The sequence below is a fragment of the Narcine bancroftii genome, chromosome 1 (genome assembly GCF_036971445.1).
Source record: "Narcine bancroftii isolate sNarBan1 chromosome 1, sNarBan1.hap1, whole genome shotgun sequence".
In the NCBI taxonomy this organism is placed as follows: domain Eukaryota; kingdom Metazoa; phylum Chordata; class Chondrichthyes; order Torpediniformes; family Narcinidae; genus Narcine; species Narcine bancroftii.
The window spans coordinates 412,890,266-412,917,163 of record NC_091469.1 but is presented as its reverse complement, the minus strand read 5'-3'; the positions used below and the strand labels follow the sequence as shown (position 1 = coordinate 412,917,163).

The 26,898-nt window shown below is 41.2% G+C and overlaps 1 long non-coding RNA gene across 5 annotated transcripts in view; it reads left to right on the top strand.

Moving 5' to 3' along the window:
- Positions 1 to 26,898, top strand: part of LOC138751549 (uncharacterized) — a 155,769-nt gene that overhangs the window by 105,057 nt on the left and 23,814 nt on the right. For 4 of the 5 annotated variants that reach the window (XR_011350041.1, XR_011350039.1, XR_011350043.1 and 1 more), the window contains 2 exons: positions 15,116 to 15,519; positions 15,916 to 16,027. The exons of the other annotated variant lie outside the window; for it this stretch is intronic. This is a non-coding gene — a long non-coding RNA (uncharacterized lncRNA). The remainder of the gene's footprint in view (positions 1 to 15,115; positions 15,520 to 15,915; positions 16,028 to 26,898) is intronic. 5 annotated transcript variants of the gene reach the window in all.

Here is a 26,898-nt window from a genome sequence, read left to right as displayed (position 1 = left end):
CCCCGCAGTTCCCGCGCTGACAGCCCAGCCAGCTGCCCCGACGTCCTGCGCCAGGGGAAGGGGCAGCTGGGCGAAGAGCTGTCAGGCGCTCGCCAGCTGACTGTCATCCCAAATGCAGCCACTTTTAGACGGCTGCATTGGGATGGCTGGGGAGGCCACTGTGCTGCGGCGATTATTCCTCTCGGAGGAGGGTTGCAAGCACCTCCTGCACATTCATGTGGCCTCCCAACAGCCGCATATTGACAAAATATGTGGCTTTACAAGCAAGGCAATTGGCCACCTGAAAGTGCCGATTGATAAAGGGAAGAGTGAAGAGTGACAATGCTAATTATTTGACTTAATTGTTAGAATTGATAATGGGCATTGTGAGCTGACCCAAAAAAAGATAGTCACAAAAATTGAGGCAACATATAACTCTTTCTAAAGAAAATGTAGAATAGGTGAAATCAGACAGTTTAAAATCATGTCCTGTGATAACAATGCGCAATTTTCACCCTTTGGTCAAAAGTATGATGAACATAAACAGCATTGTCATCCCTACTTTATTTACTCTCTAAGTTGCTGGCAACAGTTGAAACCACCAAGCATTGACTAAAATTACTTCCTGCACTGGTTGCTAGAAATCATTGTTGAGGCTGGAAAGCTGTGTGAAACCAATGACAGAGTGTAGAAGTGAGCAAGCTCTGATTTTTCAAAGGGGCTTTGGAGATTTTTGTTGGAAAAGCAGAGAAGAAAGAATTTTACTATTCATAGAAGCTCCACATATCCACACTCATGCAGCAGGGAATGAGGTTGGATATGAAGTGAACTTCAGGAGGTCGGTGCTCGGTGGTTTCAACTGTTGCCAGCAACTTAGAGAGTAAATAAAGTAGGGATGACAATGCTGTTTATGTTCATCATACTTTTGACCAAAGGGTGAAAATTGCGCATTGTTATCACAGGACATGATTTTAAACTGTCTGATTTCACCTATTCTACATTTTCTTTAGAAAGAGTTATATGTTGTCTCAATTTTTGTGACTATCTTTTTTTGGGTCAGCTCACAATGCCCAGGAGTAAAGCACCACAGACAAGGATGCCATGCCAAAATAAGTTCAATGAGCCTGTATTTGGTCCATCTGGGTAAACATATTTTCAAATTCCATCTCCCAAATATTATTTGATGACTCTCATTCACCATTCATTTAATGCACGGGTCCACAAACTTTTTAGACCATCAACCCCTTCAGGTACAACATGGTCCCTTATCAACCCCTGGCATGGAACCCCAGAGCTGGACAGGGGGTTGGATGGGAGGGTGGGGTGGTCTGGACAGCAGGGGGAGGGCTAGATGGGGGAGAGGGGTTGCTGGATGGGGGGGAGGGGCGTGGGGCATTGGGTAGCATGCCCAGACATCCAGTTTTAGCTATGGTTTTAGTCTGGCTTTTGAGCCCTCTGTCCTCCACCCGGCGACCAAATGGAACACAAATTAAGAGGCAGAAAGGGCATTTACCTGTTAAATGGAGTTTACTGGGATCAGAAGGACGTGCGCAGTCAGCTGGTGCATGCTCAATGAGGGGGAAGCGTGATGGTGGCACACAAAGGTTCGTGGCAGGTAAGCCTCCCAGCATCCCCCCACCCCCTGCCAACCCCCATCCAGTGTGGTAGCAGCTGTGTTGGACAGGGTAGGGGGTGGGAGAGGCACTATTTTAAATCAACCCCCCAACCACATTATTAAATTTTAATTCCATCCCTCCCAGTGTTATCGACCCCCTGGGGTCGATAACGACCATTTTGGAGTCCCCTAATTTAATGCATCCCAAAGGTTTCCAATGTTGCTACTAATCACAACTCCTAACTAATTTTCATATGCTCCAATATACTCTCACATACTTTATACAACTATAAGCCTCAAGCTTACATCTCAAAGGTTAGATATACTCCCAGGTATATAACTGAGTTAGACATATTACCCAGGCCCATTTACAAAGGCTTTTAAACAAATTTCATTTTTTTTTCCTCGAGAAGCCACATCGAAGTTAACTGGACATCCTAGTTATATAAAATTGTTGAATTCAATTGAGTCCTGAAGACCATTCATGTCAATCTGAAGATGAGATGCTGTCCTTCAGGGACATTAGAACAAATTAAGAATGTAGGGCTACTTTAGAAAAGAGTACGAGGTCTAAGTCAGATAGGTCAGGATCAGAATGGATTGAAAATTCTTGGGTGAGTCGACACTCTTGGTCACCTTTGCAGACAATGAGGTGTTCTGATCCATGTTTGGGTTTTCAAATATAGAGACTATATTTTGTTAAGTGAACTCAGTGCACTAAATTGCAAGAGGAACAAATGAATAGAAAAAATGGAAGGCTGTTTGGGTCTTTGGATGATAGGAAGGGAAATATGATAATGCAAGTGTTGGTAACTCCTGTGCTTATGTGAGAAGGTACAGAAGGAAGGAGAGTAGGTGTTTGTGGAGAACGAGTCAGAGCATCATTAAGGAAATCTTATCGTGATTTATTTTAAGATTAAAACATCAAATATACTGTGAGAAACTTTAGAGGGTGATTTTCATACATTTTGGTGGCTATCTTTTCAACAGAGATACTTATCATTTAAAAATAAATGGGATAATTGCTGGATGATGTGGTTTTGCAAGCAGAGAGTGTAAAACAGGCTTTCTCTCACAGAAAAAGAGCACCACACACACACACACACACACACACACACACACACACACACACACACACACACATGGCTAAACAGAAAATAGAGTTTGCCATTCACAGTTTTCAGCCCAGCAGAATGTGGAATTTTCTCTGATATGAAAAATTATACACAAACCAAGAAAATATTAGTATATATGTCAATTTGGAAAGGCATCAAATTAGATCAAAATGATGAGTGTGCACTCTGACAGTAAGTGGGAATGAGCAAAGATAGACACTCTTGAAATCGCATTCATTTCAGAAGGAGACAGGAGCTCGATTGAACACTTCCGATAGATGAGAGGTTTGTGACCAGTGGTGTGTTGCAAGGCTCAGTGTTTGTCACATATAGATAGTAATTATTTGGATGAGAACACAGTTGGTATAATTTGTAACTTTCTAGTTGACACCAAATATGGTGGCATGGTGAGCAATGAAGAATGTGATCTAAGATTTCAGGGGGGGGGGGGGATATAGTTTTCAATAATTGGACAAAGGAAAGTGTATTGAAATTTAACTCAGACAAGTGCAAGTGATGCATTTTGGGAAGTTAAGCCATACACAGTAAATGGTAGATTTCTGGCGAGTGCTCTTAAAACTGCAAAGGATTGTGACCATAGCTCAAGCCATCACATATGCTCCCCTTCCCTCCATCTATATTTCCTAGTGCCCTGAAAAAAGAAGCCAAATATGTTAAAAGAGATCCTACCCCTGGACTATTACATTTGAAATTCATCGATGCTTTGGATTATTTTTCTCTCTATATCTGCTGAAATCAAACAAGATCTTTTTACTTTAGACTGGATACTAAAAGTTTTGGTAGATTTTCTAGCACCACATCAACTTTAGTGACAGCATTATTTTGAACAGCATATTCAGGGATGTGAGTAATGCCTGATATCTACCCAACAACCACACCCAGGAGAGATCCTTATTCTGGTGGGAGATTTGAATTCTTCCTTGAATTCTTTCAAGGAGACAAATATTTTCTTGATATACTGCAAATGACTGTACACATGTGGAAGTTGAGGTGAATGTTAAAAATGAGGCAGTTCGGGGGGGGGGGGGTTAATAAAAGCACATGCATTAAAATACATCAAAAGGCTATTAATGATGCAGCAGAGACTAGCCAAATCCTTGTGGAATTTCAGCTTACTTTGTCACAGAATGTCTTCTAGCCATTACATCATCACTTAAAATCTAAAGTGAACAGTTTAATTCATTAATCAAACTGTCCTTTGAAATATAAGGACATATTTAAAGGTTCATTTTCATTATTTATTTTAATTGCTTTAAGTCATGGTATTCATTGCATGGGGAGTCAGAACTGGTTCATCAATTTATTTACAAATAAATGTAATTTCATTTATTTGTCATTAGTAAAATATTTTAATAAATACATTTTTGTTTTTTTTTAAATTACATTTTTTTATTTGCATCAATAACAAATGCAATACTTGTCCGTAATCATACAGAATAATAAAAAAAGATGTCAGGGTTTGAGTTACAGAGAAAGGTTGAGCAGCCTGGGTTTTTTTTCTCTGGAGCATAGAAGATTGAGGGGGGATTTGATGGAGGTTTTCCAAGATTTTAAAAGGGACAGAGAGAGACTTTTTCAATTAAGAGAGAGGGATATTTAAACCAGAGGCCATGGTTTGAGATTGAAGGGGGAAAATTATAAGGGGAACATGAGGGGAAATTTCTTCACGCAAAGGGTGGTTGGGATGTGGAATAAGCTTCCGACAGAGGTGGTTGAAGCAGGGATGTTATTTACATTTAAGGAAAGACTGGATAATTACATGGAGGGGAGGGGATTGGAGGGGTATGGACCAGGTGCTGGTCAGTGGGACTAGGAGGGTGGGGATTTGTTCCGGTATGGACTAGTAGGGCCAAACTGGCCTGTTCTGTGCTGTATATGGTTATATGATTATATGATTATATGGTTATCTCTAATCCCCTGATCTATATGGGATGCAAAATATATCACATTAGTGCCCATGATTCTGTAGTGGTCAGCATCATATTCCCCATTAACTCGCTCAATATACCATACCTTCCCTCACTATAGTTTTTCCAATAAATCTAATAATCCATTAATCTTATCAAATATAATAGATCACATACATTATCAGTTAAACCTTCCTCCCCCTTTAAACTCTCGAAATGCACTATATTTTCAGTTTCAGAAAAAATTTTTTGTAATTAATTCAGGTCTCAACAACAATCTGTTGGTCTTCAGCAGGCAATGAATCAGCATATTCCTTTGCTTCATTAGGCTCTGTAAAGAATCTCTTCCTCCTGCCCAGGACAAATACTTTCAATACAGCTGGATATCTCAAAACAAAGGCATAGCCTTTCTCCATAGCACATCTTTAACCTGATTAAACTCTTTTCTCTTTTTTAACAAATCAAAACTTATGTCTGGATAAAAGAAAACCTTATTTCCATTATAAATCAAAGGTGATTGTCTTTCTTTAGTTTGTTTTGCTGCCAACTCCAATATCTTCTCTCTTCATATCGAAGGAATCTGACATGTATTGGATGGGACCTTTGGTCAGGTTGAGGTTTAGGTCTCAGTGCTCAATCTCCAAATCTCCTCGAAATTCAGCTTGACCCAAAGATACGATTATCCATCGTTGGAAAATCGTTTTCAAATCTTGACCTTCATCATCTTCTTTAAGTCTTGATATTATTTTGTCTACTAAAATTTTCAAGAATGTCTATTTTTTGCAATGACTAATCATTCTTGGCAGCAGCTTCTGGTTGTACTTTCTTCATTTGGTCTTTAATATTTTGAATCTCAAATTCATTTCTTTTAATTTTCCCATCCACCTCTTCAAATCTTGTGTCAATTTGTTCCATTAATCTTTCAATCTTGTCACCATTCTTCCTTACTTCATCAGTTAATATTTCCATAGATTGTCAAAAAAATCTGAAGATTGCTTCATTTCTCCAGAAGATAAAGAAGCTTCTTCATGTTTTTCTGCTTTTTTCTTCATTGTAGGTCATTCTTGGTCTTTCCTTTGCTTTTTCAGGTCCTCTTCTTGATTGCTGGAGCTGTGAGTATCTTGTATTTAAAAAAAAATTCCTCTTTTTTTTGTGCGACTCCTTGCGCATGTGCAGACTTCTTCAGTTGATGTCGGCGGCCATTGTCAGAGGAGACCTTGTGCAGCAGTGTCCAAGATCTCCCCGGCTTCTGGCCTCTCTCCTTTGGATGATACCTTGCGAATAGCTCCAGGATCCTTTCTCAAGGTAGGCCTCTCTTCTTGTTCCTTTTCTTGCTCAGTTTCTTGTATTGCAGTAAGGCCTTTATCCATCTTTGGTGGCATTGTTGATATCTTCTATATGTCTTTAAGCAGTTCTTCCTTATAGTTTCTGTAACTTTTACAGTCTCTTTTAATCACTTTTTCTCAACTTTCTCGAGGAGAGCAGGGATTACCAGTCTAACCCCATGTCATCATGTGGGATTCCCCCCCCCCTTAATAAATCTACTTGTATCTCTTTCATATCCATTTACTCTCACCAACAATATGTTTCTTGAATGAAAACCTTCCTATTTTTGATTTGACTTTTTTTTTCACTAATAGTTTTGGACAAGATCAGTGCACATCCCAGAAGGTTTGTGGGGAGCTATCCTCTTATACTGTGGCTATGTGTGGGGTGGAGGCATTGTGCAGTAAGGAATTCTACGATTCTAAAATAGCTGAAATGAAGGGCTAGCAACACATTTCCAAGTCAGGCTGTTGTGTGGCTTGAAGATGGTGTGACTTCTATGCACTTGCTGTCTTTCTCCTTCTCCAGGCAAAGGCAAGTTTGAGAGAAGCAGTTAAAAAAAAGTTTTGACAAATTGCTGCAGTGCTTCTTATAAATAGATCTGAAGAATTGCCAATGAAATTGAATACCATGCAACATTCAGCAAAACTCCTGACTTTGTACCTCATGAGTGAATCTGTATATTCTTTCCATATGATCTCTCTTGACAGTGAGCTAGCTTACTTGTGGTCTGGCTCTCAAACCACACTTTCCCTCTCCCTGGACAACTATGAATCGTATGCTCATTATCTTATAACTTTCTTCTTTGGTTCTTTGTCCAATTTTACATTCAGCTTTCCTAAAAAAATAAGTCATATTTTTAAGCATGGAAATAGGCCTTTTGCCTAACTTGTCCATGGTAACCAAGTTGTCTACCTCAGTTAGTTCCATTTGCTATAATTTGTCCTTGACATATTTTCTATCCATGCACTTTTCTAAATATTGCAATTGTACCCAGTTTTACCATTTCCTCTGGCAGCTCATTCCACATACTTCCTACTGGCTGTGTGAAAAGGATGCCCCTCAGGTGCCTTTTAAATATTTCTCCTCTTACCTTAAATCAATGCCATATGTTTTGGACTCCCTTCACCTTGGGAAAAAGACAATGACCTTACCTTATCTATTCCTGATATCCCACCTCGGCTCCTACAGTACAGAAAGAAAAACCCCAGACTATCCAGCCATTCTTTATAACTCGCCTGCCAGGCAGGTGAGGAGAGAGGCGCCAGCGCGACTCAGGCGGGTGAGGGGAGGGGGGTCATAAACATGGGGATAAAATTTTCCCCTTTTTCCCCCTCAAAAATGGGGGGGGGGGTCACATTATACACGGAATCCATTATACATAAATATTTACGGTACTTAATTTTAATCTTTTGAAATTAGCCAGAAACTAACTTCAATGTAAAATTCCTTTCACTGTTATCTTCATTTTAATTTGTTTAGACACATTGGTTGGATTTAATTAGTTTTTGGGTACAGAAATACACTCATAAATGCCTCCATTATTTCTATGCACTTTTTCTCTTTTTGTAACATGCAACTCCAGTGATCTGGAAAATATACTCTGATATAAATATGCAAGCACGAGATTTTTTTAATATAGTCTACAACATTAAGTAAGTGTACAATGAATCCTGCAGCAGCATTTTAGAATCAGAGGATAGCATGCTGCATTGTTGACAGAAAAGAAAAACTACCAGTCCTGGTCACGATATTATTAACTCATAGCTGTTCAAATAACCTGAGTCACTGACAGATCTTGGAATTCAGATGATTTTGACAAAGCACTGTTGGAGGTAATGAGATTTAAACCACACTCCATTTTTTGTGTTGTTACATTATGCCAGTGAGCTGTCATCTCACCATCCAGCCTCAACTTATAAAAATAATAGAAATATTAGCAGGATTTGCCTTTCAAACTTGGCCTGCCCTTCATCAAGGTCTTTGCTGTTTTTTGTTAGACTTCAAGGGATGTGGGCTTCACAGGCTAAGCCAGTATTTAGTTTCTCATCCCCAAATGCCATTGAGGAGGTAGTGATGAGCTGGCCTTTTGAATCACTGCCATGCTCTGAGGGAGGGAGTTTCAAGAGTTTGGCGCAGTGGCAGTAAAGGAATGGCAATATACTTCCAAGTCACAATCATGTGTGGCTTAGAGGACAACTTACAAATGCTGGTGTTAGCATGCTTTTTGCTGTCATTGACCTTTAACTGGTAAAGGTCATGGTCTGGAAGGTGCTGTCTAAGAAGTCTTGGTGAATTGCTGCAGAGCCTCCTGTAGGTGGCACAACTGCTGCTGCTGTGCATGAGTGGAGTGAGTGACTACTCTCCACTACACATGGTGGAGAGAGTTGAGAGCACAACATTTCTCGACCCACAACATTTATTATTGGTCAGGAAGATGCAGCAGCACCTAATACTTGGGGAATTACTTGCCACAGGATTTCCAGTCTCTAACCTCACTTGTAGTCTCATTGTGTATAAGGCTTTTCCAATTCAACTCATAGTCAATAGTAACCCTCCATATATTATAACCATATAACAGTTTATGACATGGAAACAGGCCATCTTGGCCCTTCAAGTCCACACTGGTTCACTGATGGTAGGGAATTCAGTAATGTTAATGCCATTGAATGCCAGGGGTAATTTTCTCTTCTTGGAAATTGTCATTGCCTGGCAATTGTGGGGTGCAAAGGCTACATGCTACCTAACAGCCCAGGCCTGGATATTGTCCAGGTCTTGCTTAATTTTATGTAGACTGTTTCATTATCAGAGGAGACATGAACCATGCTGAGAGTAAAACAGAAAAGTCTGCAAATTCTGTGATTGAAGAAAAAGCACAATGCTGGAGAAACTCAGCAGGTCAAACTGTGTACCTTATATAGCAAAGATAAAAATACATAACCAATGTTTTGGGCTTGAGCCCTTCATCAAGGTATGACCAAAGTATGAGCAAAATGAATCATACTCAACATTGTGCAAATTATCAGCAAACATACAAAATAGGAGGAGGTGTAGACATGTGGTCCATCAAGCTGGTTATAGACTCAGCTCCACTTACCTGCATTTCCTTCATAACCATTAATTCCCCTACTTTGCAAAAAATGTGCTTTCAATATATTTAACGAGGCAACCTCTACTGCTTCCTTGGCAGAGAAATCCACATATTCACTAATCTGTGGAAGAAGCAGTTTCTCCTCATCTCCTGCCTAAATCTACCATGAATCTAGAGTCTATGTCCCCCAGTTTGAATCTCACCTTCCAGTCAAAACTACACTTCTGTCTCTCTATATCTCTTTCATAATTTTATGTTTTCTTAAGATCCCCTTTCATTCTCTGAATTTCAGTGAATACAGTCCCATCCAACCCAACCTCTTTTTTTTAAGCTAACCCCTTCATCTCCAGAATCAATCTGGTGAACCTCCTCTGCACCACCTCCAAATCATGTAAGGAGATTAGAACTGCATGCAGTATTTCAGGTGCAGCCTCACAAGTACTCTGTACAGATACAGAGGAAACTCTAGCAATGAAGGCCATTTTCCTTCTTCATTACCAATTGTACCCACAAAAAAACTTTTTGCAATTCATGCACAAGCACTTTCAAGTCCCTCTGCACAACAGCATGCTGCAATCATTCATCATTTAAATAATAGCCTGATCTACTTCTTTTCTTTCCAAAGTGCAAGATCGCACATTTAACACTGTCAGACATTTTCCCACTCACTTAGCCTCTCTATATCTCTCTGCAGACTCTGCACCCTGTGCACGATTTAGTTTTTCCCTTAATTTAGTGTCATCAGCAAACTGAGGGTCTTTGTCCTGTACTTGGTCTATACTTGGTCCCTGTGGTAAACCATTGTTATGTATAATTGTCTGGTTATGCACACCTATTGGTCGGTTGTACCTGTGGCCCCTTCCCACAGTCTCCTGTATAAAGGTGACTGTTCCACAACGCTCTGCAGGGGTCAGTGCAGGACAACCAAACAGTATAGATGTGCTTGAGTTCTTAAGTGAATAAAAGCCTATCAGTTTCTCTACAAAGGTTTTTCGAGTAATTGATGTAATTTTATTCACAAAGTTTTTTTTACAATGGAGAAGATCCTGAAGCTGGAAAAGCTGGAAATTGACCTTTGATCACCTGAGGCATCCACCAACTTTGACTCTGGCTGCGCTGTTTTGAAGCCTTCCTGCAGGCCTCCTCTACCATCGTGCGATCAGAGACCAACAAGCTGCAAGTGCTGCACTCCTGGATTGGCACCCTGGTGTACTCCATGATCAGGGAAGCAGGAAACCATGGACATTCTGAAAGGACAGTACCTGCATAAAATCAATGTGGTCTACATCAGACACCTCCTAGTGACTTGAAAACAATGACTCGGTGAGTCCAATGCTAAATATCTTTGGGCCCTGTGACCCTCAGCAGGGCCTGCGAATGCAAGGCCGTGTCCGCCGCGGAGTACACAGACAACCTGATCCAGGATGCCTACGTTGCAGGGATCAGGTCGAACTATGTCCAACAGAGACTCCTGGAGCGAGGAGAGTTCAGTCTGCAGAGAGCAGTTGAACTGGCAGGTACACTGGAGGTGGCTCTCCAGAACATGGAGGCCTACTCATCCAACAACAAGGCCACCTCATGGTTACCCCAGGTGCTGTCATCTTGGGAGGCGCCACCACCCCCTCGCTCAGCTAACGACTCGACTACAGCAGCAGTGCTCCGTGATCACCTCCCGCCACATTCATCCAGCTCCTGTGGCGACCTGACCACAGCCGCGGTGCTAAGAGAGCACCCAAAGTGCTACTTCTGCGGCCTGGGAAAGCATCAGAGGAAACGCTGCCCAGCAAAGGATTCAACTTGTTCCAGCTGCGGGAAGAAGGACCACTACGCCAAAGTGTGTAAGTCCAAATCCCGTCCTAGCAGTGCTGGGTCGTGGGGGCTGCCGTTCCAGACACCGTCATCACCCAGAGCCGGCAGCATCATGTGTAATCCATGGGGGGGAGGGGGTGCCATCTTGTCCGCCATCTTTGGGACCCAGCAGCGCTGCATGTGGGCTCTATGGGCCACCATTTTTGACACCGCAACCACCCACAGCAGCGATGTGCAGTGACCCGACACTGGCCTCCATCACGCTCGACCAGGACAGCCCACATCAACTCGCCAGGTCGATGATGGATATTCCAGTAAATGGCCACATGACGAGTTGCTTATTTGATAGTGGAAGCATGGAGAGCTTCATCCACCTGGACAGTATGGTGTTTTTCTCTCACAGTACTTCTGGTGAACCAAAAGGTCTCCTTGGCATCCAGGTTGCACACAGCAGATGCCCAGGGCTTCTGCCTAGTGATTCTAATGGAGCGGAGTACTGAAAATCGATGAATACTCCCATTTACCATTTGCTATCCCCTGCTCAAACATGATTGCAGCCACAGTCAACAAGGGCCTGTGCAGCCTCTTCACTCTGTTTAGCTTTCCAGTTATATCCAGAGTGACCGGGGGCCATCTTTTGTGAGTGATGAGCTGCGCCACTACCTATTGGCCAGAGGCATTGTCACGAACAGGACCATGAGTTACAATCCCTGGGGTAATAGGCAAGGGGAGAAGGAGAATGCTACAGTTTGGAAGGCAGTCCTAAGGGCATCCCTGTCTCCCACTGGCAAGAGGTCCTCCCGGAGGCACTCCACTCCATCAGGTCCCTGCTATATATGGCCACAAATGCCACACTGCATGAATGTATGTTTTCCTTTCCCAGGAAATCTGCAACTGAGACCACACTACGGGCGTGGCTTATGTCCTCAGGGCCCATCTTACTCCAGAACCCTGTGAAGAGCCATAAGTCTGACCCCCAGTTGAAAAGGTTCACCTCCTCCATGCAACCCCCAATATGCCTACATGGCATACCGGACAGACACAAAGACACCATCTCTGTCAGGGACTTTGCTCCCTCAGGGGCCCTGGAGATCACGGCTGTTCCCCCCCCCACCCCACACACCCCCTCGATGTACCTGACCCCTGGTACCCTGCCTCTGTTCTGAAGGAGATTACATCAGACTACCCACCAGCAGAACACTGATGAGTACATACAGGCTCCCGAGATCGTCCAGGACTCCGCCAGGGCATGGCAGCCACAACCAGGGCTACGACAGTCCCAGTAAATGACCAGACCACCTGAAAGACTGAACTTGTGACTTTGAAATGTAACCTTGTAAGTTCCACTTATCCCCGCTGGACTCTTTTTTAAAAACAAGGGATGAATTTGGTAAACCACTGATATGTATAATTGTCTGGTCAGGCACATCTATTAGCTGGGTGCCCCCTGCCCCCTGGAGCTTAGTGCAGGACAACTGAACAGTATGGATGTGCTTGTACTCTTAAGTTAATAAAAGCCTATTGGTTTCTCCACATTAATTGATTATAGAGAATTAATGGCACATCAGTCCCCTCCTCTAAATCATTTATAGTCTAGCATCAACCCCTATGGGACTCCACTCACTATTGATTGCCAATCAGTGAATCACCCATTTATTCTGCTCTCTACCTCTGATTCGTTAACTAATTCTCTATCCATGCTCATTTTTTGCACCTAACACCATGCATCCTCATCTTATGCATGTCTTTTCAGTATGTCTTATGATCCATACTTCTGACCTTACAATTGAATGATGAAGTAGTTGAAGATGGCTGGGCATAGGACACTATTCTGAGGATCTTTCTCAGAGATGTCCTATAGTTGAGATGAGTGACTTTCAACCACCATAATCATTTTTATTTGTGCTATGTATGTGTACGATTCCAAAGAGCAGGGATTTTTCACTTGATTCTCATTGACTCAAGTTTAGCCAGGTCTCCTTGATGCCATACTCAATTATATGCTGTATTGATCAGTTACTTTCACTTTACCTCTCCATTTTAATGTTTGGACTACTGTATGCCTCTAATAAGGCTGAGTGATTTTGGCAAAATACAAACTGAGCTTCTGGGACCAGGTGTGATTGAACAAGTGTTCCCTAATGGCACACAGTTAATTCAAGATTCAAGATTAAATTTATTGCCATTGTAATAAAACTGTGTCAAATTATGTGAAATTGCTTTTGCCTGCTGTAAGGCAGACAGATTCGTCATCAGTAGAAATTGCCTGAAGCGTCTCTTTCAGTCAGAGAAAGAGAAGCAAAAGAGAGTTCCCCCCAGAATCACCGAGTGTCCGTAGATTCATCTCAAGCACTTCCACGGCCTCTGCAACCATAGAGTCCAGTCCAAACTATTTGCATCCTGAGCTCTAGATCTGAACCTCTGACATGGTCAGGAACCCTTCAGTGCCTTCATCAGCCCCCTCACATTCCAGTTCCAATACCTGGTACCCCTTCAGCCAGTTTCGAGTCAGTCTCCAGCAGTCCACAGCCTCTGTGGGTTCCTTGCCTCGAGTCGCCAGCAGTCCGCATGCATGGGTCTTTCAGCTGCAGAGTCCCTTCACTGGTCCACTGCCATGGTCACCGTCCCGTGGGTCATCTCCTCTGCTTCTCCTTCTCAGACAGGGGATGGTGTTCCTGTTTTCTGGTGCCCTGGTCCAGTCCTCTGCTCCCCAGGAGTTTGCAATTCTTCATGGTTGCTGCCGATCAGAGGTGCCGCCATCTTAGGTGCAGATGCTAACATTGTAGCTGCACTAGAGCAACTCGCCAAGGATGTGGCATGTTCTGGAACACAAACCTTCCATTCAATTGCCAGAATGTTGTCAGAACTCATTGCCTTTGCAGTGACCAGAGCCTTTAGCTGTTTCTTGATTTCATGTAAAATGAATCAAATTGTCTGAAGCTTGGCATCTATCATATGAAGGACCACTGGAGGAAGCTGAGGTTGATCAGCCATCTGATACATCGAGCTGAAGGGCGGCATGGTTGGTGCAGTGGTTAGCACAATACCTTTATAGCGCCAGCGATCCGGACCAGGGTTCGTGTCCTGTGCTGCCTTTAAGGAATTTATATGTTCTCCCCATATCTGTGTGGGTTTTCTCTGGGGGCTCTGGTTTCCTCTTACCATTCAAAACATACTGAAGGTGTAGGATAATGGGGTGTAAATTAGGTGGCACGGACTTGTGAGCCGAAATGGCCTGTTACCATGCTGCATGTCTAAATTAAAAATTAAATTTAAAAGCCCTGTAAATGTTTGAACATTCTCTTCTGTCTGAATACCATTTTCCTGCAGTAGCCCTGTTTCCATTGTATCCAGAAATCCATCATTATTTATTTTCCAGGACAGAGAATACCAAAGATTCACCACCCTCTGCGTGAAGAAATTCCTTCTCAACTTTGGACTAAATCGCTTTATTCTGAGACTATTACTGCTGGTTCTTGAAATCTCAGCCACGGTTAATAGAAATATATTTTTTTCATCAAATCTGTTAAGCCCAGTAACACTCAATTTTGAAGATCTATGGGCTGTTGACCTGTGTTCCACCTCACATTAATAACATGGCTGACTTTGTGTGGGATCACATTTATTCCATTTTGTTGTAAATGTAATCTATGCAGGCATGATAATGTAATAGGATTTATATTTAAGGGCAAAAATTAAAACTATTTCACTGCCAACTCAATGTCAAATTGAATAGCAAATGGCTGTTCAGGCAATGGTTCTCAACCTTTTTCTTTCCACTCACATACCACTTTAAGTAATCCCTATAAGAGATGTTCTCGATCTAATTGTTACTGAAATATTTTACTTGAGAAAAATTGTCATTGGCCGATTTCCTTTGAAAATACGTACGATTAAAACAGTGGTTTTCTAACTTGTTCTTTCCACCCACATAACACCATCTTAAGCAATTCCTTACTCATCACAGAGCACCTAAGGCATAGGAAATATTTGAAGTGATGTGTGAGTGGAAAGAACAAGGTTGAGAACCACCGGGGTAGGGATTCTAGCTCCACAGATGTAACCCAGACTGACCAGTTCATTGATGAGGAAGTATACTGCATGCTAAAGATAAATTCTCGGGATTTGCACCTTAAAACCAATTTATTATCAATAAAAGTATGGACACAAATGATTTATTTTCAGCTGTATCTTCAGATTCCAGATAGCTACCTCCCCCCACCAATGTATTAATTTTTCTGTTCAAATCCAGGTTCATCGGATCTACTCTTCTGGAAAAATGGCATCTTTAAGCCTCAAATAGCAGAATTACCCCACCCAATCCTAATGCTGATGTTTCCATACAGTCTTTAAACAACCTGTTAAAAGAGCTGATGGTGTTTTTATTTTAAATTCTACAACCACGGGATTTGTGTCCGAGCTGGCAGTGTCTGTGCTGGGAAACGTACCATGAGGGCTTGCAGACTCCAGGGGAGCAGCAGGAACAGGGAGAACACCCCCGCATTGCAAAGGAAAAGGATATAAGTTGAACCTACAGGGAAGGTGATGTCAGCAGCGAATCAACAAACAGGTTAACAACTGAAGAACCCACACAGGCTGCAAGTGGTTGGCGACTTGGGGTCAAAGGACTCACACAGGCTGGCTCATAGAAATCAGGTAATGGAACTGGGATTCAAGAGGGAACTGAGGGAAAGAGGGGGCTATTGAACAGCCCCGGATGTTGAAAGCTTCTTGATTGTATCAGAGATTTGGATCTTGAGCTCAAGTTGCTGATAGTTTGAACTAGAGCTATATGGCTGCAGAGGCAGCATGAGCACGAGGGGTGAATCAACGGATGTCTCTGAAAGGGCTCTCTTTTGCTTCTCTTTCTCCTATTGTTAAGGCATCAGGCAATGCTCACGGTGACTCCTTGTTGTCCTATGACAGATAAAAGTTAAAATATATCATGTATATTTTAAATGCATTATTACTTGACATTAAAGGAATCTTTGACCTTTATATATGAAGTTTCAGGATGCACATTTGATGAGTAAATCAAATTATTACCACCAGATGGCAGTGATGTATCAGTGGCCAAGTCCTGCTGACTCTTCAATCATCAAACCAAGGAAGTTATGGGCTCGTGCATATTCTGCAAGTCCAGGATTTACAGATACATACTGGGGTAGGTAAGGGTGGGGAGGGGGGAAGGGGAATAAAATCTCTCAGTATTTCTTACTAGTTTATGACTTATATTCCCCCAAGCCCATGTCTTTGTATTAAGTAATTTTATTTAAATCATTCAGCAAAACTAAAAATATTATCATCATCCAGAATGCATGTTGATCACTGAAATCAGTCCTGGAAGGCTTCTAATGAGCTAGCAGTCATTGCACGTTCCCTCTCCAGTGACACTAGGGCACAAACTTAGAAAAGATCGTCCATTGTCTGGATCTGTGAATTGGCCAGGCCTGGGTCAGACCAACAAGGAGGCCTCCTGACTGATTTTCTCTCTGCAGAGTAATCCGTTACAGGACTTGGTCTGAATCAAATGGGCTGCATGATTGCTCCGATTTGTCAGCATTACACTGAGGAATTTTCCCTGTACAGGTTACACCTGGCATCAGATTTAAAATGCCAGAGATTTCATTACAGAATCTAGGTCTGAAAATTAGAAGGCAAATCAAGGAAGATTATTTTTAAAAATTATTTTTAAAAAAGTCTTTAATAATTTACAAGCTTTTTTTTGTAAATAAGTGAAAATATTGCAGCTTTTAGCCCCAAGGCTGCTTATTTAGTTCCCTATTCCACTCCTTCTATTTTCCTGCCTGCGTAAGCAAGTTCAGCTCCATTTCAGTGGTGAAACCACTGTTGTTGGCCGAATAGCTGAAAATGATGAGTCAGAATACAGAATGGAGATTAGAAATCTGGTTGGGTGATGCCAGAACTACAACGTCACCAAGACAGAGGAGCTTATTGTTGATTTTCGGAAGGAGTGGCCATAGGAATTTGCACCAGTCTGTGTTGATGGGACGGAGGTGTAGAAGGTGAGAACCTTCAAGTTCATGGGAGTCCATATTTCAGAAGCTGTATACAGGAGCCAGCACATCGAGTCATTCATGAAGAAGGCTCAACCATGCTTCTACTTTCTAAGGAAATTTAGCATGTCTACAAATATTCTGTCTAACTTCGGGTAAATGAGAGAGACTGCAGATGTTGGAAAACTGGAGCAACATACAAAATGCTGCAGGAACTTAGCACGTCAAGCAGCATCAATGGAAGACATTAGAGTCAACATTTCGGGCTGAAATCCATCAGGAACAGAAAGAAATAAGCAGATGCACAAGAAAAAGAATGGTGGGATGGTGGGTAAGAGAAAGGGTTGGATGGTGATAGGTGAATACATGTTGGAGGAGGGAATAAATGGGAACAAAAGGAAGAAGCTAGGAGGTGATAGGAGGAAGAGGCAGAGGCTGAAGAATGTGGAAGGAAGGGAAGGGGATGGTGAGCTGGAGGAAGGAAGGTTTGGGTGATGGGCATATAGAGAGAGGGGGAAGGGGAAAGAGAAGGAAAGGAGGAATAGGACTAGAAAGATAGGGGAAAGCAAGATCAAGGAGATGGGGGTGCGGGATGGTTCTATCAAATTTCTACGTGTACTGTGGAAAGTATTATGACAGGTTGCATCACAGCCTGGTTTGGAAATTCACATAGTGCCCAAGAACACAGAAGGCAGCAGAAGATAGAAAAAATTGCCAGATCCATCACAGGTTCTGACCTTCCAACCAATGAATAAATCAGTGTGAGGTACTGTCTTAATAAGGCATCAACATCATTTAGGATCCCCATCACCCTGGTCTCACTGCTCAGGCAGAAGATACAGAAGCCTGAAGACCCGCACCTCTTCTCTTGGAACACTAATCAGGGACTGCTCCAACACCACAAAAAGACTGTTAGCAATATTGCTAAGCCATTTCTTTTTGCAACAGGATAACTGAATATTTATGATCTATTTGATTGTATTAATTGTCTCTTTTAATTTAATTAAGTATATCATTGCAGTTATTCTTTAGCTGTTTTTGTAGTTTTTTTTTACAAAGTACCTGTTTGGCTGCAGCAAGTAAGAATTTTGGTGCATATGTACATAGTACTATGTATTTGACAACAAAGAAAGTTTGCCAGCTGTGAAGAAATGTTTGTTCTGTAACGATAAGCATGCTTTGGAAAAGTGTGCACAGTTGGACAAGAAGATAGATAGTGATAAAATCACTTTTTTGAAGGAAAATGGAGTATATTTTGGCTGTCTATGTGAAGGATACATCAGCAAAAACTGAAAAAAGCGACTCAACTACGACATAGACAGTCAAAAGCATCCCAAAATGTTACATATTTTCCAAGAAAAGAAGAATATAGAAAGGAACAAATAGTAAGGAAAGAAGCAGATGAAAACAGTGCTGAAGCCTTGGTATTGACAAACATTCTTACTGGGAGAGAACAACTGCAAACTTCTAATAGTTACCTGTGCAGGTGAAGGCCAAGAAAGGAAGTACTGCATCAGTTTGCACTGAGGGGCTAATGAATAAGCTTAATCTTAAAGGAAGAAGGTCAAAAATTCTATTGAGAACTTTAGGTCAAGTTAAACACATTGAAACCAACGTTGTTTTGCACCAAGAGATCGCTGGACTGGATTTTTGTGAACTCCCAGGCGTATACACTCAGAAGACTATGCCTGTGCGTAAAGGAAACATCCAACATCAAAAAAACATTGAACTGAGGATGCATTTGAAAAATGTTTGCGCAAAATCAACTCTGAGATTGAGTTGCTGATTGGTTCAGATGTACCAAAAGCTCTGGAATTACTAGATATGATATGAGTGTGGGTAATGGACCTTATGCTGTCAAAACTATGCTTGGTTGGATGATTAATGGAGCTTTAGGAAGAAAAGAGGTTCAAAATCAGTTGGCTGTCTGTGTCAACAAGATATGTCAACATAGCTTGATAAGCTGTGGGAACAACAGTTCAAGAATAACTTTCCTGAGTGCATCAAGAACCTTTGAAGGAAGACCGGCAGTTCTTGGAATCGGTGTCAAAATCTGTGAAGCTGGTTAATGATCATTATTGCATTGGATTACCTTTAAAGGAAAGGGAAATATACATGCCTAACAATAGAAGTATTATTGAGCAACATACACTGAATTTAAACAGAATATTCAAGATTCTTCCTTTCATTCAGACTACACCAAATGCATGTCTGATATGATATCCAAAAGTTATGCAGAGAAAGTAGCAGATAATATCTTGCAACATAGTGAATGCAAAAAAAAAACCCATGGGGTTTTGCGTCCACAGAAGAAAAAAAACTTTGTGTAGTGTTTGATTGTGGAGCAACCTTTCAGGGAGTTTCACTAAATTCTCATCTCTTACAGGGTGCTGATTTGACCAGCGTGTTGATAGCATCTTAACTCGATTCTGTAAAGAACCTGTCATCATTACTGCAGACATTGAAGCAATGTTCCATTAGGTGAAAGTACCGGATGAAGACCGTGACTTGTTACGATTTCTTTGGTGACCTGATGGCGACTACAGTCTGAACATGACGGAATACAGAATGACAGGGCATCTATTTGGAGCGACTTCATCACCAAGTTGTGCAAATTTTGCCCTTAGGAAGTGTGTTGAGGACAATATGGAACAATTTAGCTCTCAAGCTATAAGCACCATTAGGAATAACTTTTATGTGGATGAATGTCTCACTTCTGCAGCTACAGTAATAGAAGCAATAGCTCTTTATCATGAGTTAAGGGTGATCTGCAGCAAAGGAGGGTTTCTGGAAGAGCAGGCAAAGGAAATTAAGAATCTAGACTTAGACCATGACAACCTCCCTGTGGAGAGGGTGTTAGGTGCATGTTCAGTGTGATGTTCAAAATCATGTTGATGGACCAATCTCTCACAAGAAGGGGGACTCCATGAATAGTCAGTTTGATATATGATTATCAAGCAGTATTGGCACCAGCTGTCCTGACTGCCGAGAAGATTCTCCAAGCTTTGTGTAGGAAGAGGATTGGTTGGGATGATGAGATACCAAAATCCATTGTACAAGAATGGACATATTGGATTCAGGATCTTTGTATGGTGGAAGACTTCAAGATTGACAGATGCATGTGAAGATGGTTACAGAACTGTTAGTTACCTATTACTGCATGTTATCAAGGATCAGGTATATTGTGAAATTGCAACGGGAAAGGCCAGTGTGGTTCCATTGAAACCAGTCATTATCTTATGAATTGAGTTGATGGCTGCTACGAGGTGAGCGGAATGGACACAGTGTTGAAAACAGACTTCATATTTTGGACCAATAGCACCTCCGTGCTCAAATATATCAATAATAAAACCACAAGGTTTTAAACTTTTGTGGCTAACAGAATAATTGAAATTGATAAAGTCTCACATCCAATACAGTGGAGATATGTTAACACAGTTTACAATCCCTGCTGATCTGGCTTCCTGAAATTTGAAAGCCAAGTCTTTTTTGAAGGATGAAATGTAGGTGTCAGGGCCTCGATTTCTTCTACAACATCAAAAGGAGTGGCCTCAAAATCCTGATAAATGAAAAGAAATTTTTACCAGAGGACCCAGAAATCAGGAGTAAGACTACAAATGCTGTTCAGATAATGTCTGAATGAATGGATACCGCTGCAACCGTGTCTGCCTGTCCCGCATCGGACTTGTCAGCCACCAACGAGCCTGCAGCTGACGTGGACATTTACCCCCTCCATAAATCTTCGTCCGCGAAGCCAAGCCAAAGAAGGAGACATCCTGGAATCGATGGATAAAGGAAACAGCATGGATGCTCAGATTTAAAAGATGGTTTCTGAATAGTAGCAGACAGAACAAACAAACAAACAATGTTCTTGCTCAATTTCAATCAGATGACACCATCAAAAAGATATACCATAAAAAGAAACAGATTCAAGAAAAAGGAGATCTCACAGATGAAGAATTGATTTATACTGAGATGGAGATAACCTGCTTTTGCCAGAGGAAGAAATTTTCAGATGAAATTTCAAGTCTGAAAAAAGAATAAATATTCTTAAGACTAAGCCTTCATTGCCACTGGGGCAATTTCAGAAGGAAAACATATAGGCACGCCACAGGTGGAAGCATCGGATTTGTTCTGGAAGGGTTGAGTGAAAGAATACCTTCCATAGGTGCAGGAGCAGCAGAAACAGTTTAAGATCAAGTGCAGTTTCATGGCTGGAAATGTTGTGATCATCATGGACCATTCAGTGCCTCAAAATTCTCAGTTAATGGGAGGATTGTTGATAACATCCAGGATAAAAGAAGACTTGTACGTCAAATTTGGATAAAGACTAAAACCGGTTTTCTGAACAGACCAAATACTAAAATCTGTCTTTTACAAGAGGCAGAAAACTTTCTTTCTTTCTTTTTAAATTACTTTTATTCATTTTAAGCATTACAAATTTAAAAACACATGGGACGTAGACTAAGATCAAACCAACCCATTCAGGAGAACCTCCTAAAAGCAAAATAGGGGGAGAAAGTAAGGAAATTCAAAGAACAACAGAAAGAAAAGCAAAAGTATTACTGTGACAGAGGAACAAAAAACCTACCTGAATGCTACACTGGTGACCAAGTAAGGCTAAAAGACAAAACGAACATATGGACTCAGAAAGGAACTGTCCTTAGTGAAGTCCAATCAAAATCATATACAATTCAGACAGATGAAGGTGCTGTTCTGGGAAGAAAATGTCAAGATCTTCAAATGGGACCAGCCACAGTTGATGGAAAGATGGATACTGCTGAACAATCTGAATACACAGCTAAGAAGACATCATCTGAGGCAACAACTCAGGTTCAAGGACAATCAATCAGGAGATTGTCAAGACATGTGAATTCTTCTAAGAGACTCATAGAGCAAATTTAAAGACTCCTGTTATAGAATGAAGTAGCGCTATCTTATTCGCTTTTCAAGTTTTAGTGTATGTAAATGTGAACACACAAAAAAAGTTTAAAAAATGTTAACAATGTTGATAATAATGAAAATGTAAGTTCCTGGTGTTAAAGTTAAAATTGCAGAGTTATACAAAGAAAACATGTTAGTTAAGAGTAAGCTACTTTTGTTTTAAGAAAGGGAGATGTAATGATAGTGATCATGATTGCATTGCTACTAGCAATGCCTTAAGGATTATAGTTCCTGTTTGATTATACTTGGCTGCCAGCTGGGGGCTGACACAGAAGGAGAGACTGCTGTAAGAGAGATCTGTAATGGAGGTTTGCAGCCTCATGGCATGCCTCATGAGCTGTTTACAACAAGTTTAAAGTAAAGAATCTTTTCTTTCATCCATGATGAAACAGGAAATGGACACTCTTGCAAAGGCAGGTCCAGAAACTCTGCCGACTGAAACACACAGTTCGCCTGGCATAATAAGAATGAGGTCAGGATGAGGAGTAAAGAGTCAGAGACTGAATCTGCCGAGACTGTAAAACACCCAGAGTCAAGAAAGACTTGTGTATTGTAAACGTGGTATGTGTATTTGTATTGGAATGCGTAAAGGTAACTGTAGTGGATGAAGCCATAAAAAAGGGGGCTTAGAACGCAAAGTAAGGGGGATGTGGTGTGACACTATTGGTAGGACATTGAGCAGGCTGACGAAACCATGGGGCAGGACTTCCTCATCTTGAAGAGAGAGGCTCAGGACTAGCAGGGAAAAGCCTGAGCATGTAGATATTCACTAAGTCTATAGTAAAATAAAGCAAGCTACAAATGCAACTCCAGGCTCAAGGTTGTTTTTATAACGAGTGTGTCTGAACCCAACACAACACCTAGCACTTGATGGAAGTTCCTTTAAAAAAAATAGATTTACAAATTGAATGGGCGAAGATTTGCAGATATTGAGAGAGCAGGACCATCCGAATAGATCTTTCAAAGAAACAAAACAGGTTTGATGGACTGACCAGCTTCCTATTTAATTTCATTCTATGATTCCCAACAAATATTTTTGGAATTAAACTTCTATCTTAGATTTGCTTATCCAAGATGGAGCCTGTAATCTGCAAATTCTGACTTAACAAGGATCTTGAATAATGTAATCAGTAATCAATGACTTTATCAACCTCTTTATACTGACAACTGATGAAATTATAATCCTTAAGAATTTGAATCCAGCTCAGTACAATTTCTGTCTTTTCACTATTTTAACCATGAGCATATTTGTTCATTATTTTAAAAGCTTTTAGTTTTTTCACTGAAATTGTTTTTGTATCATTTAACAATTCAACTGATTTATCCTGTCTGCAATTGGTTTTCTCCTCCATTTTAAATGATTATTTTTCAAATTTCTTTCCTGATGATGGATTACATTTGACCAGACCTTTCTTATTGTAAATCAAGAAAACCTTATGGGAGAGATTCCAGTGATACACCTCACAGAGATCTCAATGCAACAGCTACAGTTTCTTGAATCTCATCTCATCATTGACTCCATAGAACTAACACTTGAACAAGGCCTCCCATTTGAAAGTCCTGCCCTAGATATGAAGCAGGTGATGAAAATATTGGGTTCTGATGAAAATGGGAGAGCCATGAACAAGATGAGAAGGTCACAAAATAAGGGACAGGTCATTTAAATCTGGTGTGTTGAATCGTTTCTCCCAGAGGGTAGAGAATGTTTTGCATTCTCTGCTCCCAAAGGTAGAGAAGGTAAGATTATTAGAATGTTTAAGGTGGCAACAGATAATTATTGAGGAATTGAGGGGGAAACAGACACAGAAGAGGAGTTATGGACACTTTGAATGGTGAGGTAGGCTTGAGGTAACTGGTGGTCTATCTTTTATTGTGTTTTTATGCTGACAGGTCATTAACTTGAATCAGCTGATATTGACTGAGCCCACATTTGACATGTGGAAGCTTTTTTGAGGATCAACTAATTAGAGTCCAGGACTGACATGTACTAGGTCAGAGGAGATGAAGGAGGAAGTTTAATTGAGCACCTTTCCTCTGTCTACTGCAACAGCAAGGCCTTCCCAGTGGTCAGCCATTTTAATTTCACACTCCATTGTCATGCTGACATATCTTTCCATGGCTTCATGCACTGCCATACAGTGGGCACCTCCAAATTGGAGGAACAATGTCTAATATTCCATCTGGGCAGTCTCCAACCAGATGGCATTAACATTAACTACTCCACTTTCTGTTAACTGTTTCCCCTGTATCTCTCTTTATCCCTCTTTCTCCTTTCCTTCAGCTCCCCACCTTCTTCCCTTCCTTCTCCGATCAGAGAGTTACCTTCGGCCCTCTCCCAATCATCTACTCCCCTGCCTCTATCCACCTATTATTCTTAACTGTTAGCATGTGCCCCTCTCCCTGCCTCATCCTTCCTCCTCCACCCCATCTTTTGATTCAGGTGCCTGCCTGATTTTGCTTATACCTGACAAAGGGCCAAGGCCTGAAACATTGGTTACCCTTTGCTTCCTCTGGATGCTGTGCGCAACCTGCTGAGTTCCTCCAGCACTTTTTTGTATTGTACTCAACCGTAGTATCTGCAGACTTTCTTGATTAATAGTATTGTTTTATTCCCTTCCTCCCTATTTTGACAGAAGTATATTTTAAACTGCTATTTACTAAGGCTACAAAATCTTTTTTATAAAGCTGTAAGTATTCACATCCTAAAATATGAATACAACCCATATAACAAGAGCACAATTTTTAACTTTCTATTTCTTTCACGGTGGGAAAAAACTGGTTTCGGGAAGGAAAGACTGAGCAGTAAAAATTATATGAATACAGGAAAGGATGTCATAATATCAGGGGAGATTCAGAAAATATCTAACAAAGGGAATTTTATAGGGTCAATATTGGGAGAATGTTTTCTCTGACTGAGATATTTAATATTGGGGGTTGTTGTTGTTGGTGGTGTTGGTGGGTGGTTAGTGTGCTACAATGGTATAGTAAAGGGTTGTTCTTTAAATACTGGATGGAGATGAGTTTCTTCTTTCTGTGAGCTGTATATATTTGAAATTCTCAATCCCAGAGACCTATACGTAATGAATCATTAAATGCATTCAAGACTGAAACAGAATATTGGACTGCTTGTGTAATGGGTTTTCATAAGGTGTAGAAGAAGAGATGACTCATGGACTGTTTTCCAGCATTTATTTGCACCCTTTTAGAAGACAAAATAATACAACCATTGGCTTCTGAGTTTTTATTCCTTTTCTGCACCTTTTTCTCCCTTAGTAAGGTAACAGCAGTGTGAGAGACAGGAAGGGAGGGGCTTAGAAGTTGCATAAAAGGTGTGTACCACCCAACCTATTCCCACCAGAAACATTATTAAAATGACAGTAAATACAAGTGACTCACAAGAGAGGAAAGGAAATGAGAATGATTGAGGGGCTGAATGTGGGTGGGTGTATGCATGCTCATACCATTGAACTGCTGACATCCTTAATATAACTTCAAATTACACAGAGGATAGAAAGATGACAGGTAGAAGCCAATAAAATTTTGACAGAAGGTTTCTGAAAAAATTTAGCAAGAAGCTCAACATTTTGCTACTCAACATTAGCAAAACCAAGGAGATGATTCTGGACTTCAGGAGGAAATCAGTAGAACACAAACCAGTCCTCATCAAGGTGTCAGTAGTTGAGAGGGTCAAGAACTTCAAATTGCTGGATGTTAACATTTCTGAAGATCTCTCCTGGAGTTTCCATGTTGATGCAACCACGAGGAAGGCTCGCCAGCAGCTATACTAAGTGAGGAGTTTGAGGAGATTCGGTATGTCACCAAAGACTCTTGAAAATTTCGACAAGAGTACCATGGAAAGCATTCTGGCTGGTTGCAACACAATCTGGTACAGAGGTGCCAATGCTCAAAACAAGAAAAAACTCCAGCGGGTTGTTGATTCACCTTGCGACATCTCAGGCACCAGCCTTCACTCCATTAAGGGCATCTACAAGAGGCCGTGTCTTAAGAAAGCAGCCTCTATCCTCAAAGACCATGCCCTCTTCACTCTGTTACCATTGGGGGAAAAGGTACAGGAGCCTGACGATAAGCACTCAGTGGACAAGGACACTTTTTCCCTGTTGCCATCAGATTCCTGAATGATCAATGAATCTCAGACACTACCTTACTTGTCCTTTTCCTTTTGCACTATTTTATTTATTTTGAAATGTGGTTTATAAAGATGTTTGCACTGTGATACTGTTGCAAATCAATGAATTTCATGACATGTTCATGACAATAAATTTTGATTCTGATGTATGTGGAAATGACAGAGGTCATAAGAAACATAGCAGAAGATTTAATTCATTTGTATCAAAAATGATCTTGCATTTATTTCACATTTGTACATACTGTATATATTGGAGAAAACACTGAGGGAAATAGAAGTTGAAGAATATACTTTGGAAGTGATTCTACAATTCACCATAGACTGCAGAAAAAATAGTAGCATTTAAGCAAGATGCATCTTGAAAAATTGCTGTCTCACTGCAAGTAATTTACAGACCAAATGACAGGCTGAGAATCTGAGCACGTTTAATGAATTGAGCTCGAACCCTGAGTTCTGTTTTAAAACATGGGACAGTATAGCATAGGCCCCTTTGTGCCAAAATTAAACTTGAAGTCTGCTAAATGCACTTGATCTATATACCTCAATTTCCTTCATATTCATTTGTCTATCTTCCTTCCTTTGGCTTGGCTTCGCGGTTGAAGATTTATGGAGGGGTATGTCCACGTCTGCTGCAGGCTCGTTGGTGACTGACAAGTCCGATGCGGGACAGGCAGGCACGGTTGCAGCGGTTGCAAGGGAAAATTGGTTGGTTGGGGTTGGGTGTTGGGTTTTTCCTCTTTTGTCTTTTGTCAGTGAGGTGGGCTCTGCGGTCTTCTTCAAAGGAGGTTGCTGCCCGCCGAACTGTGAGGCGCCAAGATGCACGGTTGGAGACGATATCAGCCCACTGGCGGTGGTCAGTGTGGCAGGCACCAAGAGATTTCTTTAAGCAGTGCTTGTACTTCTTCTTTGGTGCACCTCTGTCTCGGT